Source organism: Diabrotica undecimpunctata, chromosome 4, assembly GCF_040954645.1.
Source record: "Diabrotica undecimpunctata isolate CICGRU chromosome 4, icDiaUnde3, whole genome shotgun sequence".
In the NCBI taxonomy this organism is placed as follows: domain Eukaryota; kingdom Metazoa; phylum Arthropoda; class Insecta; order Coleoptera; family Chrysomelidae; genus Diabrotica; species Diabrotica undecimpunctata.
Genome location: NC_092806.1, coordinates 143,640,175 through 143,661,371, shown reverse-complemented (window position 1 = coordinate 143,661,371; position 21,197 = coordinate 143,640,175). Strand labels below are relative to the sequence as shown.

The 21,197-nt window shown below is 32.8% G+C and overlaps 1 long non-coding RNA gene across 1 annotated transcript; it reads left to right on the top strand.

Annotated features, from left to right (window-relative positions):
- Positions 1-1,609: 1,609 nt before the first annotated feature.
- On the top strand, positions 1,610-9,576 carry LOC140438476 (uncharacterized). Its single transcript, XR_011950547.1, has 2 exons — positions 1,610-1,792; positions 9,228-9,576. It is a non-coding gene; the product is annotated as an uncharacterized lncRNA (long non-coding RNA).
- The last annotated feature ends 11,621 nt before the right edge of the window (positions 9,577-21,197 follow it).

Here is a 21,197-nt window from a genome sequence, read left to right as displayed (position 1 = left end):
AAAGAATGCCATTTCTTTTCAATAGGGTGGTAAAAATTCGAATGTCTGCAACTATAGACCTATTGCCTTACTATTAGTCGTATCCAAAATTATTGAGAAACATAAAACCCCGAGTTATGTAATTTCTCGTTGAAAACAACATTTTATGTACCAGTGATGCTATGTTTTCTATACTACAGAAGGACTATCAAGCACTATAAAATAATCTTTACACTGCCACTGTTTTCTGTGACTATGCCAAAGCTTCAGATTGTGTATATCACGACATTGTTATAAAACAACTAAATTTCTACGGAATTCGCAGTATTTCTTTCAATTGATTCCAATCTTACTTGGAGAATAGGAAACAACTAGTTACTGCAAATAACACTAACCCTAGTCACAAATACATTGTATGTGGATTACCACAAGGTTCAGTATTGTGTCCTCTGATAAGACAGTAGCATTATCCTATAAAGTGGCTCTTCAACCCTTGCTTCTCAATAACAACAAGATCAATGTCATCAATTCTGGAAAATTTCTTGGTATTTTTATAGATAGCAAATGGACCCTTTATAATAATTTGTTAAGTAAGAAACTAGCCTCAGCCTGCTAGCAATAAGATCTCTTTCAAAGGAAATTAATTTAGCATCTTCCAAAATAGCATATATTTTTTTCATTTGAGTCTCATGTTCGATATGATCTTCCTTTTTGGAGTTCTAGTAAAGCTGCCTAATCTGATATTATTTTTAAATTACAAAAAAAAAATACGGAATTTTTTTTGGCCTTAGTAGAATAACACATTGCAGAAGCTACTTCAAAAAACTACAGAATTTTAACTCCTACCTCTTTGTATATTTTAGACACAGTGTGCTTAATCCGTAAACACCTACATGTTTTCCCAGCAAGACTTAATCATGACTACTTCACCAGAAATTCAAGCTTTGATGTGTATTTATCGATTCCGTTTACTGATTTAGTAAAGGAATCTATATTATATTCGGCAACAAAATTATACAATCATCTCCCTTTGCAACTGAAAATGAAGATATTATCCAGCAAGACAGTTTCTTAACGAATAGCTTACAAATTACATTACTAACATATTATTTAGAATATCTAACAATTTATTTAATTACTGCAATAGATTGTGTATTTTATTATTGATTCATTATGTAGTATTTTGTGATATTGTCGATTTATGTAATTTCTGTAAATATTATAATATAATATTTACTATAATAATTATTGTTATTTTTCCATAAAATTTTACAATTTTCAATGACAATAAAGCACATTTCTATTATATTCTATAAGTAAAGTTATATATTCCGAATTTATTTATTTACCTTTTACATCTCAAAAATAATTTAAAATTTGTGTATATTTATATAATAATTTTTGACAATATAGTAAAACTGTTTTACCATTGAACTATATAAAATAAAAAAAAGTAATAAAATTACTTACCAAGGTACAATGGAGCAATTTTATCGATCTTCAATGGAACGAATTTATAAATTTAAACACTCCCACATCGTATTTTTCATGGTTTTGTTTAACAAAATTGATATTTACAATTCTTATCTTAATTATTTTTTTTTAATTTATGAAATTTATGAACAGAAAAGGTATATATACCTAATTTTTATCCATAGATAGTTATTTTAAAAATTCGGTCTTAAAATTTAAACTAAAAAAAAAAAAATAAATATGAAATTTATCTTCTCTTTGTTTTCTGTTGTTATTGTGAGTGCCATATTACCGTTTATTGAAGGCCAAATAGGGCCGGTTATTCCATTCACAGAGAAAGGTAATTATTGTTTTAATATTCAGAAATACTTTTGGTTTTTAATATTTTCCAAATTATGACTAGTTTTTTAGGACTATATAAGTAAAATGTTAAATGTTAAAAATTTAAATTTTCTCTTCGCCTGCGTCCATATTTTGGCCTGATCCATTTGTATTACCTCACCCATTCCTGTAAGGTTAAGTGAAGTACTACTTTTTGATTAGTTCAACTTTCATTTAATATAACACTGTAAAGAAATGTTTCAAAAATTTATCAAAAAAATTATATACTTTTTGAACGGTTTTGTATTCATTGTGTAGAAAAAAATTAAATAATCTTTAGTGTTGTTAATGTTGCATGATGTTTTCATCATTTACCCCAGTGACCGGGGCAAATGTGAAAAAAGTTTACATTTTTGTAGTAAACATTATATTTAATATTCTGGTTTAGTCTACTTGTGTTTTTTTAGAATTTATTTTGTTAAAAAAATACCAAAGAATTTAAACTTTTCGAAAACAATGTCAGAACAAAGGAAATAAAGATATAATAAAATTAAACAAACACCCCAAGTTTTCTTTCAGTTACTGTTGAATGTTAAAGCCTTTTAAAGAAACTGGAAATTCATATATTGCACATCTGTCGACGATAGGATCTGGTAGTACTTTTATAATATCCTGTTGTAGTACAGTATCAATGTCCGGATTTATTGACCATAAAATTTGTTTCCTTGAGGTCGTGTTAATTTAACTATCTATTCATCATTCATATTTTCTGATACAATTTACACATAATGCTTGTTTACCTTTTTTGGACAATATTTTACCAATACCCAACATCCGACATATACATTCACACTTTTTGTTAAATTCAAATTCTCTTTGTCTTCCTCGTCATCATTTGCAGCTATTTCTACCTCTGGCTCTGATTCCAAAAGTCTATCCAGCAACTCGTCGGTGTTATCAGAATCCATGAACATTGGGGACATTGACTCATCATCTTCGCTGCTGCTAAATAATAATGACTCTTGTTTATTTCTTTTTTTGGGCTTTGCCTTAGTTATCTCATGAATTTTAGTACCGTTTCCTTTTTCTTGAGATTTCGGTTTAAACATCAATACTTTGTTGTGATGTCAATACTTTAGATCCAGGGCATAACCGTTTCTTATTTTTGGTTGGTGCGTTTGGAAGTTGTTTTACTGTTGATAACAATAAATCTTTAAATGTTACATTCTTATTTTTAGTTATACTTGTACATGGAATTGATTCGAGTTCGTCGACTCTGGCAGAGATATTTTTAACTTTGTCGGAAGTGGTAGTTTCGATTAGAGCATCAGGCATAGGTTCTTTGTTTTGTTAAAATACTTCTTAAGTTACTTTAGTTGGTACCAATACTTCATTACCATTTTCGTGTATAGATAATCTGAAATGTTTTACCATCTTCCACTTATTAAGCAAGCAGGGTGGAAATGATGTTTCAGGGATGACGTGACGATTAAAAGGAAGTATTCCGCCTTTTTTAAAGTCGTTGATAATTACTTTCACCACATTAATTTAGTTCACCTGTTTCCAAGTTGTACACAAAAATTGAGAAAATATTTGTATTGGTAATTTTTGGCCTACATGCTTTCGCACCAGACAACAAGTTTTTTATCCTATTTACCTTTAAAGGATTTAAAAACAGCCAGGTCTAGTGGCTGTAAAAGGTGGCTGGAATGGGGTGGCAGTTTTAAAATTATAATATGTTCTCACATAGCGGCTTCTTAATATTCATATGAGTGGAATGTCTCTCATAAATAATTAATATTGGTCTTTTAGATGGAATTGATGGAATTATAGTGTTACGAAATTATTGAAGTTATACTTCTATATGCGCGCTCCACGTTGGAAATTTGTATGGGAGTGAATCTGTGAAACCATTACATATGTAAGATAATAAGTAAGAGAGAGACAGAAGATATATTTTCTCTCTCTTCCTCTCTCGAATATAAAAATGTTTTCACTGTATGATCCAGAACTGTCAATTTTGAAATACATCTGTGTCATGTCCTCGGTAGTGTAGTAGTCAGTATCTCCGAGTGTCACGCGGGAGACCGGGGTTCGATTCCCAGTCGGGGAGGACTTTTTTATTAATATTATTACATTATTGTCATTTTTAAATACTTATGGATATTGCATTTTAATTTGTATTGTATTATTATATTATGGAATTATGTTGCACTCTATTGTAGTGTATTTTTTTATGTATATTATTGTCATATTTAAATACTTATGAATATTGCAGTTTAATTTGTATTGTATTATTATATTAATAACAAAATAAACAATGAATTTTAGTGCAGAGTATGTGTAAAAAAATTTTGCATTCAACTTCTTTCATACATAGGATGAAAATAAAAATATACATTTTCATCAAAATATTGATTCAATCCTTCATTGTTAGTAAGTTGTTATTAATTCTGTTTCTCTTTCTGCTATGTCTTACCTATAGAATTACATATGTAATGATTGTGCAGATTGACTCCCAAATAAATTTGTAACGGCGAATGCGTGTATAGAAGTGTAGCTTCCACCGGCAGTCCCACTGGACTGCCACACCCATTTTTTTAAAAACGGCTTCTTCCATCCAACCTTTTTTTGTCGTTGCATAAACAGTACCCTCAACATCAGTACCTGGTGGAGCTTTCCATTGATTCCGTAAGTGCAAACCTTTATAAATTATAATTGGTGAAGCTTTTTGGCCCGCTGCATTACACATAAGAGCAACTGTGGTATTTTATTTACCAGGAGAACTTATTGTTCTTGATGAAGGTGTATTTGTACCACCCACAACTTTTGTCTTCCTGGTGTTAATGCACAAGCTACTCTCGTTCAAACTCCAGATTCTCTTAGGTTTGTCGTAAAGATCATATTCGTCCATTATTGATTTTAATATATCATAAAATTGGTATATTATAAAAGGATCAAGAGCCTTTTTTCGAGAGTATTCCACGTTTTGTGGAACTTTAATACTTAATATATGCCTCTGTTTAAACCCCAAAAACCAATCTTCGCCTGGAACTCCATTCTTAAAATTAGTTTTAATATGGTTAGTCTTTATAAAGTTTCCTATAATTTCTTATACTTCTTTCTTTTATAGGCCTCATCCCCACTTCTTTATAGTTTTTAGACCATTGGCTAATCTAACTTCGTCAGCAGTAGAAATTGACGTTGGACGTCCTTTAGTTGCTTTTACTGCTCCCCGTTTACAATTTACACGGGAATGTAGAATCACATATGGTATTTTGTATAATTTTGCGGCCTTAAAAATTGATGTTTAACCTGCTAAAACATCAGACATTGCAGCGTTCAAATCAGCTGCCGAATATTTTCCTTCATTTGAAGTTTTTTTTTTGTAGCAGCGAACCATGCTATCTATTACAAAATATAAACCTTGTAAAACTTGCCCTACCACTGTTTAAATTTTAAATTCAAGAATATAAATGGGATAAATATGATATACTAATGACACATTTGCCCCAATCTGTAATAATACATTTAATTTTTTTTTGTTCAGTCATGCGCCAAAGTACCTTATCGTTGGTAACTTTTTGTACCCATGGAATTCTTAGCATCTATCTCAAAAGCATCTATTCTTTTTTCAAGTCACGTAGATATGTAAAATTGGAAAACTACATCTTCTGGCATAGACCGCATACACAGAAGATGCCTCACAAAACTTCCGGAGAGTATCCTTCCACTGCTAACAAATATAATCAATGGATGTCTAATGTTAAGATATTTTCCTATCGCTTGGAAAGTATCCAACATTAGCATGATCCCTAAACCAGAAAAGTCCAAATCCAGCACAGAATTCTATAGACCAACTATTTAATAAAGTCTTTAAGAGAGTTTTCAATGAGAAACTTGTAGAATTCCTAGAGGCACATTTTATCATTCCCAACTTCCAATTCAGATTCAAAGCTATACACTCTACCTAAAATGCATTGATTAAAGCAGCCAGTTTCATTTTACAATCCATAAACAAAACAATAAGTTTGTCATAGGTATCTTCCTAGACATCAAAAAGACCTTCAAGTATGGCATGCTGGACTAAATGAAAAACTCCACTGCACTGCACTGCCTACATCCTTTGTCAAAATTATACATTCCTATTTCTCCAATCGGACAATCAGATTCAAGGTAGCCAACAAACTCTCAACACCGTTTAATGTACTAGCTGGAGTCCCTCAGAGCTCAATTTTGGATTCTTTTTTATACACAGTATATAATAGTGATGCCCAGTTAATATGGGAGGAAGTCCCCATAGGAAGAAGGCCCTTAGGACGTCCACGAAGGTGATGGAGAGACAATATATGGTCAGATCTAAGAACAATGGGGCTACCCACTGACCTAACTATTATGGATGACCGTTCAAGACGGAAGCAAGTTGTGCAGTCAACCAAAACTCACCCCGGGTTGTAGTGCTACGAGAAGAAGAAGAAGATATAATAGTGATATCCTTTAAGCGAGAAACAGGTGAATCTATCTTTGCTATATGCTGACGGTACGGCAATACTTTTGGCAGGTATCCTCAAAGGGACGCTAAGACACTCATCTGTATTCAATAGAGCATAAAATCAATTATACATAATTGTTAACAGTGAAAGGATGCTTATGGACGTCGGAGGTAATATGAGATGTCGACTCTTATATTGCAATAAAACTCTGAGAAATATCCATCCGTTTCCCAACAAAAAGGTTGGGGGTTCTGGAAAAAGAACTCGGCTCTGCCAGTAAATTCTACTCTCACATCCTCGAAGACATATATGTATGATATAGAAAAGGCGAATGGTATAGTTCCAAGACTTAAATTGTGGCAAGCTTTACAACAACTAGGCATTAGTCCTTACCTTTTAGGAATAATCACAGAGGTATACAGGGATAACACTACTTATCTAAAAATCGGAAACTGACTATAAGAGCACATAAAAGTAACTAAAGGACTAATACAAGGATGCAGTATGTCACCCTTACTATTTAATTTATAAATTAAGGCAGCCCTCCAAAGTTGGAAAAGCAACTGCTAGAGAATGGGAATCCCCATAGAAAATGACGTACTTCTCTCCCCAAACTTTGAAGATAACCAAGTCGGCCTAGCTGAAGATTCTTATGATCTAGAATTTATGATAAATCTGTACAGAGAATATGTAAAATGGGGGTTACAAGTCAGCATGAAGAAAACAGAATATTTAGTTATCAATTCAGATGCAAGGTTTAAAGTGTTGATAGACGGGGGCGTGGAAATCAAACAAGTGAAAAAATTTAAATATTTAGGTGTACTCACTGATAAAAACGGCTTGGGAGAAACCGAAATTAAACACCGAATTAATCAGGAACGTAAAATTGTAAGATGTCTGAACTCCTTATGGTGGAATCGCAACATTGTCAAAAGTAACAAAAAAATAATGGGGCAAACCATGATTGAATCAGTTCTTTGTTATGGCTCTGAAGTATGGACAATTAATGCAGTGTTGGCATTCATTTTCCATACTTCAAAGAGAAGATTGTTGGCAGTTGAAATGGATTATTTGAGAAGAAGTACTAGAACATCATGACTGAAAAGAAACACCTACGAATCTATAAGAAATATCATAATTGCTACAGAAATGGTCATTGACAGAATAGAAAGAAGAGGTTTAAAATGGTTTGAACACCTAGGTTTCTGACGAACCTAATGGTTCGTCAGAAAATTCTTGACGAACTTTGGCCCCAAAAACTTCACAGATAAAAGCCCCCTGGAAGAAGAAAAAGAAGTAGGCCTCGACGGTTATGAAATGAAGGAATTAGAAGAGCGATGGAATCAAAAGGTTTGGAGAAGAAGCATGCCTTGGTCAGGGAGGATGGGCGGAGGAGAACGGGAATACGGCGATAGCCTTCTCCAAAATGTATTGTATGTATTTACAAGTTGTAAATCCTGTAATATATATATATATATATATATATATATATATATATATATATATATATATATATATATGTGTGTAATAGATAGACAGTCACTCTAAATCTAAACAAAACTCAAATATTTCAAAAGCGCGTGAGAGGAACCAGATTACTCTTTTACGAGAAACGCTCAAATATAAACTCTCAGAGTTCTATTTGAAAGATTAATAATATATATTCAGATATTCAGCACATTTTACACAGAATAAAAAAGAGCTAATCTACTAAGTGTGTTGTCTGGTAAACGAGGTAATACTAGTTCCAAAGCTCTCTTTCATACTTTTTTTTTGGCCACTGAAAGAAAAATCTTGCAAAAATGTATAAGACAGCGTGCTGACTATCCGTATGCACTAATTAGTGAGTAAAATCCTTCTTTCTGCAAGAATTATGTACTACCTACAATAAATAGTTTTAACAAATAAGCTAAACAGACCCTTAAAACTTCTTGCCATCGTATAGGACACATAATCACCAAGAATTTCATTACGAAAGATCCGTTCTCTCCAGCCAAACTTCTACAATTGATTGGTAACCAAATTTCTAAATAGTATTACGACGTTTTAAAATCAACTCCCATAAAATATCGTGGATAGAACAAGCTGCACTCCAAAAACGCTAATCTAAGAGCCGTTTCTATCATATAATTGTTGACAGCGGATGTACTTCCTTCTCGAGACGTGCTTAGACTTTCGACTTCTCCATAAAAAAGCCATATTCAACTTTCCCTTACTCTGCAAGCAGCATACTGCCACTTCTTTTTTTTACGTTGCTTTACCCCTAAAATCTGCAGCAAAAAAAGGAAGACATTTCCTTAAAGTACACATCGCATTTTCTGTTTCAGTGTCCGTTGTCCATACAACTTTCACAGCCATACAGTAAGACAACAATTACGTCTGAACATTCGGATTCTGAGCTCTAGACATAGGTCTGATCGTGTGAAAAATATTTTCATGTTCATGACGGGGAAATCGGGATACGCACACAATAACATTAATGTGTCTTAGTTGGTCGGTGTTTGTAATAAACAGAAGTAATATCAGTTAGGCGAAAACACTAACATCACCATATGGTTTTAAGTAAATATCGTTACATTTTCAATTAGGTACTAAACAAATCATTAATTATAAATTATAAATAGTATGTCAACCATAAATATATAAGAACTGACTATACGTATATTCTGACTCCGTACCCCAAAAGCTGGGATCCTGAGATAGCAGGAAAATATGGCAGAATGCCTATTTAGTCGACCCCCTCTTTCACCATATAGGACTTAAATCTGTTCATATTTATTCAGTAATATAGCAATCGCGACATCATACTATTATTTCAATTTAATTTTAATATAGTACCTGATTTATCTTTGTAGTACTAAAGCTTTAACTGGGTAACATACATTTACGTAATATTTTTATTATATAGTTCCCATTTTCAGATTACCAGATCTAAATGAGATACCTTCTTACTTGTTACAGATTGCTCTTCACATTACCAGAGAGGTTGTACGTATTTTGCTGCATCAGAAAAAGAAGCCATTAATGTTTGGACATGGGACGTATCTGCTCATAAATGTGTAGAAGTACTTTATTATACTAGCTGTGTGGCCACCAACAATAATTTTAAAACTTACGATGCGTGCAGTTTCGTAGCAGGGCACGTCTGTTCCCATCCTCTAAAGTTCTATCGTGGATAAACTAAATCAAAGTACCATAATGTAATATCATTTATACTTTTTACGCTACACTCGGCATTTTTGCTTCGACCCCTGAACACCTTTCTATTAAAAAATAAATAAATTAGATTGTTTTGTTATCTTAATACAAATCTTGTTATTTTACCTACATATCTAAAGTTATAATTTATATACAAGGTGGCCGAACAACAACATAACGGCATTTTAAGGAACTACTACAACGTTTTTGAAAAACTCAGAAACAGGTCAATTTTTAATCAAATTAAGACATATTTTTCCCGTATTTTACTTTGTATTTAAGCCAGAGTAAGAATCACCCTAACCTTTTTAATAGTAATGGGGGTCAACTAAGATATTAGGTTAAAGCAATTTTCTGTACATTAATTTTTAAATTAAAAAAAAACAAAAGGAAAAGAAATCTTACTAATACACAGTAGAGTAGAAGAGAAAAATAGAGGTCAAGCAAGGGTAGCATGCATGAAAAAGAAAATTAGATATATTTCAGTGAACGTAAAGTTTGTTTTAAAGTTGATTTAAATTCGGTATGAAATTTTTAATTGAAAGAATAATTAATATTGAAATATCGAACAGTATATAATAATGGAAAGTATAAAACAAAAATTATATACGAGATGATTCAATGTTAGACTTACGTTAGTTCCAAAAAGATCAAGTCTTCTTGTTTGCGACAGCTGTTCTACCAGGAGCTTCACCTACTCTTCCTTCCGTAGATTTCTGCATAGTTAGAACGCCACTGCTTTTTGGAGATTACTGGTTCTTTTCTGAAAAAAGGATTGGAATCTACCGTTGTCAGTTAAGTTTTTCCTTGTTCTGTCAACGTTTCCAGATCCTACTGACTGCACCACTTTTTATATTACAAAACACTTTTTAGACTTTTTAAAAATAATTTTATTTCGAAAATACAATTTGCAAAGTAACGTGCTACAAATTTAATTATACTTATACAACTTACTTACTTACTTTAACAAAATTAAAGAGCGCCAAATTGTTTTATAAGAATGGTACCTGCTGACTCAGTGGAAAAGTGAAAAAACCTCAGGTTCCGCTAACTCTTCTGATAGTGTACATGTGCAGGGATTCTTATGGGCTTTGGTAGTTAGAAGTTGAAACCTGGTTCTAGTACAGAACACGATACTGATACATCACGAGTGAGGGGAGTAGGCAGATTGAGACCCCGAACTCGAACGGAACCGAACCGGAACTCGAACGGAATCGTATCCGTTTTGAAAATGGCTCCATAATGGGTGCCGAAATGTCCAGATAAAGTCTCGATGTGTCATATTTAATTCATTTGTTTGACTGGATGCGCTGTACCCACTGAGTTCTCTGTTTTGCAATTAACCAGTGTAAATTTCCCTATACAGCCGGAATGTTTTAATAGTTATTTAACCAACAAGTGTATTAATAAGGGCGATTAACAATTGGGATATATTAAGGCGCGAGCGAAGCGAGTGCGTTAATGTTTGAGATTGTTAATCGCCATTTTAATTCACGAGTTCGTTACAAAACTTTTCCGTCGACCGAACTTTTCAGAAATAAAAATATCTTAGTTTAAATTTTTATTTACTTAACGATAAATAATGACATACAATGACAGACATTACTTACAGCGACTATGTCATTTTAAATAATTTTTTAGTGGGAATATAAATAGGTACCTATATGTTTGGTTGCCTACACCACAGGTCACTGCCAATCACAGAGCGTTAAATGTGGTTAAATTATTATACAAGCAATGTATGTTATGTTGCCTATAATAAAATCGTTTATTAATAGAAAATCATTCATTAATAGGAGTCATTAATCAATGATTTTGAGGGTGTTAAAATTAATCATAAATGGATGGTCGACGGAAAAATTAATTAGTTTGTTCGACTATAATCGACTTGTAATAATGATTATAATGGAACAAATGAAATAATTTTAAAACATCTTGACGTTATATGTTAATTTATACTGGTTAATTGCAATTCAGAGAACTCAGTGGGTACAGCATATCCAGTCGAACAAATGAATTAGATACGGCACATCGCGACGCTATCTTGAAATTTACACTGGTTAATTGCAAATCAAATACCTGGGGTTCATAATCACGAAAAAGGCAACAACAGAGGAAGAAATTACACAAAAATTAGGACAAACAAGAACAGCAATCCGACAACTTAACTCAGTATGGTGGGATAGACACCTAAATATGAAGACAAAAACGCAGATTTATAAAACATTAGTGCGAAGTATTATGACATATGGGGCCGAAAATTGGATCATAAACAAGAAAAACAGCAGTAAGATAATAGCAACAGAGATGGAATGCCTGCGAAGATGCTGCAGAGTAACAAGAATGGATAGGAGAAGTAATGACGAAATAAAGCAAAGAACATCAATAGAAACAGACATACTAACATATATAGAACAAAAAAGACTAAAGTGGTATGGACATGTAAGAAGAGCTAGCGACAGCAGATGGATAAAAAGAATAACCGAATGGAGCCCCATAGGAAGGAGGAAAAGAGGACGGCCCCGAAAATCCTGGAGAAACGAAGTAGACGACGCCATGAGTAAGAGAGGACTAAACGATGGAGAATGGAACAACAGAGAGAGATGGAAACGGTTGAGCGAGGGAAGGCAGTGAATACTTTAGAATCCCTAAATATATATTTATATATATATTATATATATATATATATATATATATATATATATATATGTATATATATATATAATTGCAAATCAAGAAATCTACTTATTGCAATGAAATTCCTATATTCCGAAAAAACATTTCCATACCTGTATACATAGTACGAAAATTTAAAAAAAATTTATCTCTGGATCCACATACAGCGTCTAAAAATAACTTACATTCTGTAGTCGTTTTTTATTTCCATAAAGCTGTCAGATTAATAACTCATACAGTCTTCGCTAAAACACGTCTCGCTAATCCAATAAAAAATAGCATTCATCGGTTAATGGAGGCATATTCTAAAAAAGCGCTCACGCCATCAATGCTTTCTTGTAATATATATCGACAAAATAGTGTGACTAACTTCAGTGAATCAAGCGAGTAATCAGATAGGGCGCTCAGACAGGCTGCCAGTGACAAAAGAAATTACCCTAAAAACCATTAAATGTGGCCCTTACTCGAGTGCTCGATTTTAGGTAGATGGAAAGGTTCGTTTTCATTATTCTGCACTTTTTCATGTTAATGCACGTCTTAATAATGTAGAATGGAGGTTACTTCGTACGGTATTGTGTTACCTCTTTCTAAATAAAGGTAATTTTTAACCGGAATAATGAATCTAGGGTTTTCTTGTGTAGCACGCTTTCTTTCATTTATTTTGATGAAAATTTAAAAATATGGTGTATCTTGAATTCCCTTCTTTGTAGGTAGCGTGTTTAAAACGTTTTTATTTTTCGTTATGTTTGTTTCTGTTACGTTTTTATATTATTTTTTTTGTACTAAGTGCTTCTTTTATGGTGTTCAAATTGTAACCCTAAAACTATCTCTATTCTACATGTACAAAAAAAATCGTAAATACTATACAGTGTGTCAATTTTAAAAGTTATATCTAACGAACAAAAGCTGATATCGAAAAATGCTTAACACTCTTTCTAGGAGAGTAAGGTGGAACTAAAATGACATGAAAGAGAACTCACCCCCACCAACCCTCTAGGCCCCACACCACAACCAAAAAAGTTTAAATTGCTAACCCCTACTACTAATACATCATTGAAAAGTTTATAAAAAATGCTATCCAATGGTATAATTAATAATTACATAGGGTGAAGCAATAATTGTGAAACTTCGGCTTAAATGGAAAATTGAATGAGGTTTTTGTTGTACTAAAAATGTCAATTAAGTAAATGTTCAAAGTGAATTCCGTTGTTTTGTAAACAATATTACAGCCTATTTTCAAATTCTGCACAAATTTTGGCAAATGTTCTAGTAATAGCGCGACATACTTGCGTAATTTTTTCTCGCAATTCCACAAGCGACGGAGGTTGATTTTTATAAAAAACTGACTTAAGGTAATTCCGTAGAAAAAAATCAGGTAGCCGTAAATCTGGTGATCTCGGTGGCCACTCAATAGGATCTCTTCTTCCAATCCGTTTGTTCGGATAATAAGTATCCAACCAGTGCTTAACTGGAGCTGCATAGTGAGGATGTGCTCCATCTTTTTGGAATTGCAGCAAATCTTCGTCTAGAGCTAGGTTGCCTTGATCGTCCCTTTAGTTCTTTATTTCATGTATAATAGGGATGTTCACTAATTTTTAAATATTGTTAAATTCAATAGGTTATAACATATATAAAAACATAGCAAACATAAAATTGTTTAAAAATATATATTTCTTAAGATAAATCAATTCTTAATTTCAATTCTGATGGAGGCTAGAAAAACGGCTCCTCGCAGCGAGGCTACGGTGTGTGACGTCAGCAGTTGTACCGACAACTTGTTTTGTATACGTATTTACAAAGTGTGACCAGTTCTTTAAATATTTAATCACTGGATAATGAAGCCAAATAAGTGGTGTTTTCTTCCTGGGTGTCTAAATACATTTAAAAACAATTCTGAGAAGATTTTTATTACAGTTCCAAACAATTTAACACCATATTCACTTAAAATTGTCAAACCACAGGTTTTTATATCTGTACCTCGGAGGGATACAACATTATGTCCTTTTTTTCAATTTTGACACTTTTACAGACTAATAATTAACTTTTATAACTTTATTTAAAGGAATAGAGCACTAGGTACTAAACAATTTGCTGATAAAGAAAGTGACCTTTAAAAGAACACCAAGTCCATTTTTACTTAGAGGGATAAAACACCATGTGGACTTAATGTTTTGTCCCTCTACGTATGTGAATTATCGCCGCGCATATCTCTATGATAGAGGTAGACTGTTAGTGATCTAATAATATGGTGTGTTTACAGTGGTTTGTTACTAATAATAAGAACAATGAACCATAATTCTCGTAGGAGAAAGATTCTTGCTTGAAGTACCTACTAAAAAGTTCTGCGAATTCTTCTACTGCATTTACAGGTAAGCTACCTTTTTGCTCATTATTTTTAAAAACAACATAAAAAAACATAACCTCAAAAGGGTAATGTAGTGATTTGATACCAAACCTTAGACTAGCAATATTATTAAATCTTTTACAACCAATATTATACGCCTTGTTTAATTTCAGAATCAAATAATACACCAAGCAATGATGTTTTAAATGAAGAGCATATTATTAGAGATGTCTTGAGTTTTGATAACGAAGATCAGTCTGATATAGACAAAAGTGGGTAACATAGAAGAAATCATACTACGGTCTTACAAATGTTACGGCCAGAATAAAAATGTTAGCATTAATACTTGTTTAAAAAAGTAAAAATTATCATCCAGAAGTTTCTACTAAAGAGTAATACCAAACACATGGAGGCGGACACTGTCCATGCGCTGATAGAGCGAAAGAGAAAAAATTTAACATTTCTATTTACACGCCCTGGGACTGACAGCAGTTAGTCAGACAAACCTCAACGAAATATACCGTACATAATATGGAACTAGAAAATTTAAAAAAATTAAGGTCTTTGTATGATGTCAAAACATCTTAAAATCCGCCTTTGATTAATAGAAAAGAGACATTAACAAACAACAAGTTCTTCTGTGTTTAACTGCAAGTTAAACAAAACAGCATTGGAACTCTGTTTTTAAAAAGTAATTTTCATGACGAAACCCAGGAGATTGACCTTGTTAGGTTTCAAAGGCGACACCTTACATTGCCAAAAGATTTGCAATTGGTATCACAAAGTCCAATACTTATATCACAACAAAAGTATAACGATCTATTGGCATTACTGTCAAATGTTCCTACATTTTGCCATGATTTTTATCAAAACTTAAAACCTACCTACTAGTAATACTAATAGTGACTATCCAGAAGGAGACTTACTTGAGGATAACTGAGTGGTTTGTACCTAAAATGCCATTTTTACATACATATTTGTATTTGTAAAAGTAAATTGTATGGTTAAATAAATTTTGTCAGTAAAAGTCAAATAGGATTGTAGTTGTTATTGAATACCCCATACTAATTCTTACAGTACAATAACTTTATTAGATTGATACACCAGGTCCGTTAAAAGGGGGTAAAAAACAGGAACAAATTTGTTTTTAATTATAACAAATGTATTATGTAAATAACAATAAACAGAATGTTCTATTAAAATATTGTTTCGATATCTCAATAAATAGCTGCAGCAATAATACTTTTTGGTTAAAAAAAGTTTAAAACTGCTCTCCTGTAAAGTTTTAAAAATGAACATAGTGTTGATTCCTTCCGAGGTACAGATATTTGCATTTATTTTTTTTCTAACTTGCATAATAACTGCCTTTTCTAGTTTTTCCCTCTCTTTGTAGCAAACACCACTTATTTGGCTTCATTATCACTGTATAAATACTTAAAGAACTGGTTACACTTCGTAAATACGTATACACAAGTTGTCGATACGACTGCTGACGTCACACACCGTAGCCTCGCTGCGAGGAGCCGTTTTTCTAGCCTCCATCAAAATTAAAATTAAGAATTGATTTATCTTAAAAAATATATATTTTTAAACAATTGCATGTTTACTATATTTTTATATATTTAATAATCTATTGAATTTAATTGAATTTAACTATATTTAAAAATTAGTGAACATCCCTATTATAGATTCGGTGGTGTTTTCCAGTATATCAAGATAAAAGTCGTCAGTTAAATTGCCTGGTGTGAACAAGGGGCCAATTATAGCATCGCCTAATATTCCTGCCCAAACATTTAGTTTTTCAGGATAGTCAGTGTGACCTTCTCTGAATCGACGTCACTCCAGTACCGACAGCTTTGTTTATTTTTATTATCATTCGGCTTAAAAATACATTCATCAGTAAATAAATATTTCTGAATATTCTCGGTTCAGCGCGATATCTTTCAGTCATGAGTTTACAAAACTCAATTTGTCGATCTGCATCATCATCGCCTAGTTCTTCCAGAATTTGTGTTTTGTACGGGTGAAACTTATGTAATTTCAACACCTTTCTAACCGACTCATATGAAGGTCCTGTCATTGCAGATACTTGATGTGTTGATGCAGTAGGCTCTATTGCAAAATTTCCAAGGACCTCAACTTAAGATGCTTCATTCAGTAATCTTGGGGCATAATTTTTTTTATTTTGCACTGATCCCGTTTCTCTAAACTTTTCAACTAAAGCGTAGACGTACACGTGACTTATATTTTTATCCGGAACCTTTTTATGAAATATTTGAGCTTTTCGTAATTAACACTGGTTCTGGGAGGCAAATATGAAAATGATCTCGACGCGTTCATGTATACTGTAAACCATCGTGAAAACTATAGCTGAATATCGATACCCTAATGCTGATAGGTCGTAACCCAATTTTAGAAAATTTTACAAGAGGCACAAAAACTGTATAGCATAATTATAAAAGATTGCTTGTGTAATGTTTTCTTAAATAAATAATTATGTAATGGCTACTAAGTAAGTTTATTGTAAAAATATAAATTTGTTTAATTTTGATCAGGGTACTAAGGGATACGACATATTGTAACCAACGTCATGGCGGCTTACGAGTATATCGAACATTTCCATTTTTTTGTGGAATTATCTATCTTCTTATTCTTAATTCTTATTTTTAATCTATTCGAATAAAGTTGATCGTAAACCAAATCGTGATTGACGGTGTTCTTTCTCTGAGGAAGGAGTTCATATTTTTGATCATGGGCCACTTTGTATAATATATCCCCATTTGGTAGGTATTTGAAGCCTCTAAGATCTGTTACCTTCAAATCATCTTTTGATTTACCTGGACGAATTGAGCTGTAGCGAAAATTTTTAGAGTCATTGTAGTTTAGAAAAAAAGTGTGGGTAAGATAGGATACTTACAAAGGTGCAGGATTCTTCCTGGCTTCTGATATTACCGAAATATAGTCGAGGGTAGGAACATTTGCCGATTTTTTAGTCTTCGTTCAATTAGACTGTGGGTAGAGTCACACTCCATCTGAGTGTGGCCTCTTTCTAGTAATTTTTGCTCAATCTCGACTTCATACTTGGAAGCTAAAACCAATAAACCATTCGCAAGGACGACATTCCTATTCTGATAACCACAGCCGTCCGAGAATATTATAACATTTTTCTTTTCAAAGGTCAAATCTTGTTCTAGATGTTCTATTAAACACGTAGTGAATACAGATGAATCAAGGTCTGCCTTAGTCTCATTCTAAACGAAATTTATGCTGCGATGGTTTTCCAAGTTATATACTGTAAAGTTATGTACTTGTAGCTTTGTTTTATAGTACAAATAACTAGCCTGTAACACTGAACACAATTTGACTGCCTGCAAATCAACAACAAAACAGTAAATTTCTTTATGGATGGCTCTGGTTTCATCGGTTTCTTTTTCAACGCGTGCTAGGTTTTTTGCTCTAATGTGGGATGCGTATTGTTTGTCTGTAACCTGTTTTATCTTGTAAGATGAACATATATCACATTGGTCCTTGCGTGGTTTAAACAATGCTAAATTCATTTCGTCAAATTCTGTAGAGAATTTACAATTTGATAATGATACCTCCCTGTCTTTACATTGTTCTTTATATAGATTATAGTATCAGTTTTAGTTTTCGATTTAAAATTATGTTCCAGGTATAACTTTCCAGTAGATTAGCGGCAATAGTGGCTCTCTATTTTAGGCAGCTTGTTCAGAAACTCTCGTAAATTCTGTACTCGCAAAATGTCCTGTTTTGCTTTTGGTGTAGACTCTCTTTTTTCTTTGATCCTTGTTTGCATCATGTCACAACTTTCTAGAAATCCATCTTTTCGTGCCGCACTTACCCAGTTCTGTACCATCTTTTCTCCTACTCCTAGTGTGTTAAGAAACATCAATTTGCAGACTTGTAATTTATCGCCTTTTACTGTCAGAAAGTATTCGTAGATACCACTTCGCCTGTAAGGTCCATCTACATAACATCCATTTTTCTTCTTATATGTAACCATATGAGCAAAGAACATTCTTTTTTGTTCCCAGGACATTTCCCAAAATTTTAAAAATATTTCTTTTCTTAAGTTTTCTGATATTGTTTGGCAAAAGCGAGTCGGCGCGGTAGCGCAAAACTTCGAGACACAGGCTGGCTTCATTTTACGTTCAGGGCATAAAATATCATATTTCACAATGTTTTGTAGCCTTCTATAACCAGTATATTCCCTTCCTAACATTCTTGACGGTTTTGTCTTGTTTTTATCCCAAAACGTCAAACGAATTACTACCAACACGCTTTGCCATTCAAGCTAAACTGTGGGATAAGATGAGTTGGAAGTAAACAAACAACGCGAGCGGGTTAGGACTTGTTAGAAATCGCGGGAATGGCCACCTTACTATTTTATTTAGGTTACGAGAATTTAACAGCATATAGAGATGCACGGTTGGTTGCCTTTGAGACAAAAATATAAATTTTCAATTTTTTGTGGGTTACTATCTGTCAGCATCAGGCTATCGATATACTACCGATAGTACACATTTCTAAAAGTTTCTCTGTCTTTTGCAACGTGGAATAACTCGTCTACAGTCATGTTTGTCCAGTCTCGAATATTTCGCAGCCATGACTTCCTCTTTCTACCTTAACAAATTGCGTTAATCGTCATATTTCATTCAATCGAGATTTTCTCCCTCTCCATCGCCAACCATTCTCCTAACCCACATCCCCAATTTACTTCTACAATTAAAATCCATATTCATTATGGTATTCATGTGTTAAGCGTGTATGTCCTAATCTCAGTCTGTTTATTATAATTTGGTCTTTCCTGTTGCTACACACATTCTTCCATCTTGTAACTGGTGTTTTTATGTCTCGTAGTTATTGTTGAGATTGATTCCATTCTTGAAGCCGCCGTTCGTTCAATGTCGAGTTAATCCAGTGATGAAAATCTTTCTTATAGGTAGGTTCTATCAAGTCTTCGTTGTTAACTGAAGATTTGGCGGTAGCATCTACTCTTTCATTAACATGTACTTTTGCTGAAGTTGGTACAAATGGTTCTTTATCAATCGCAACACTAGATGAGTTAAGTAAATGGTGCCTAAGCTACTCATGGAACTTAAGGAATTTTATTATTAGGCACCTGTCTAAGTTGGCATTCAGTGCATATTCTAATGCTTTCTAGATTGCGAATAGTTCTCCTGTAATACTATGCTAAAATTTGGGATTTTGTATAAAGCAGTGTAGTCGTTGTGTATGAGGGCACATCCCACTTCTTTTTCTGATTTGGAGGCATCAGTATAAATATGTTGGTAATTCTGGTACTCATCAATTTTTCTATAAAATTGTTTAACTATAAAGGAAGCGTTAAGTTGATTACTAGTCTTTGTTAAACTCAAGTCTAGGAAGGGTTTTATGACCATCCAAGAAGGAGCGGTTAAAAGGGTTTTTTGGTATATTTTAGGGAAGACAATAATATTGCTGGTCATGTATCTAGTAAGTCTTTCATAAAAAGGGGGTTTAGATCTTTTTTTGTTAAGATATGTTGTGTGTGGAAACAACATTTAAAGAAGCATTCACAGTTGCTGTTAAAATTTTGAAATATCTTTTATGAAATGTCTCTTTTCATTAATTTTTCAACAAAATATGTATATTACTGTTTCATGTCTAAGACTAGTAACAAATGACGTAGAAAGATACTCTTTATTTTATTTTACTACTCCTAAAACAACGATCTGTTTGTATTATACAGTTCTGCTAGTAGGAGAATTTCAGCGAATAAACTGTATTTTCGATGTAAACCATTTTAATATTAATGAAACTTTGAAGAAGCTACATCAAAGTAAAGCTTTATAGTTTTATGTTTTCTTATAAATAAGTACCAAGTTAAGGCAATGAATAATAAAAAGAGGTAAATTAACTGACTTCACATGTGCTTAAAAATGGATTTAGTTTTGAAAAAGTTTTTGTTTGGTTTATTATTTATTTGTGATAAGTTTTAATTTTTTAAGTACAAAATAATAGTTTTATGAGTTAACTGGATTAAGTTTTAATATATGCAATATATCAGATAGATTTGTATTTTACTAAAATATTACAAATTTAATTTAAACGTAAATTGGCAAACTACTAACAGAATGACAGTTGTGTGATGGACAAAGCAGCTATTGAAATGGAGAGCACGGAAGAATAAACGTAGCAGGGGCAACTATCCATAATGATCCATTGACGATATAAATTAATCAGAGAGCAGCATGCTAGATAGAACTAAACATAATAGGATGCGGACTATTTTAACAGTAAATATTCGAATCTAGATGACTTTTTTCTTAAGTAGTGGTGGCTAATAAAGAATCGCTACGGGGCGTTGCCTACTCTAGAAAAGAATGTACGAACAATTAGTTGCATTTTATATTTCATATCCACACTTTTCTAATAAAACTGTATTCCATTAAAATATATTTACCTAACCGAAATAAGGTCGAGGAAAAACTGGAAATATAGTAGGAAATTTTGGGTTAGGTAAAAGAAACGAAAGAGGAGACAGACTAGTCCAGTACAGTTAGGAGAAAGAATTAGTCATAACAAATACATACTACGACCTACCCTTACGAAGATTATACACGTGGACTTCTCCAAAAGATAACACCAACAATATAATCAGAAACCAAATAGATTTTATAACGATTAACAAAAGGTTTCGTAATGGAGTA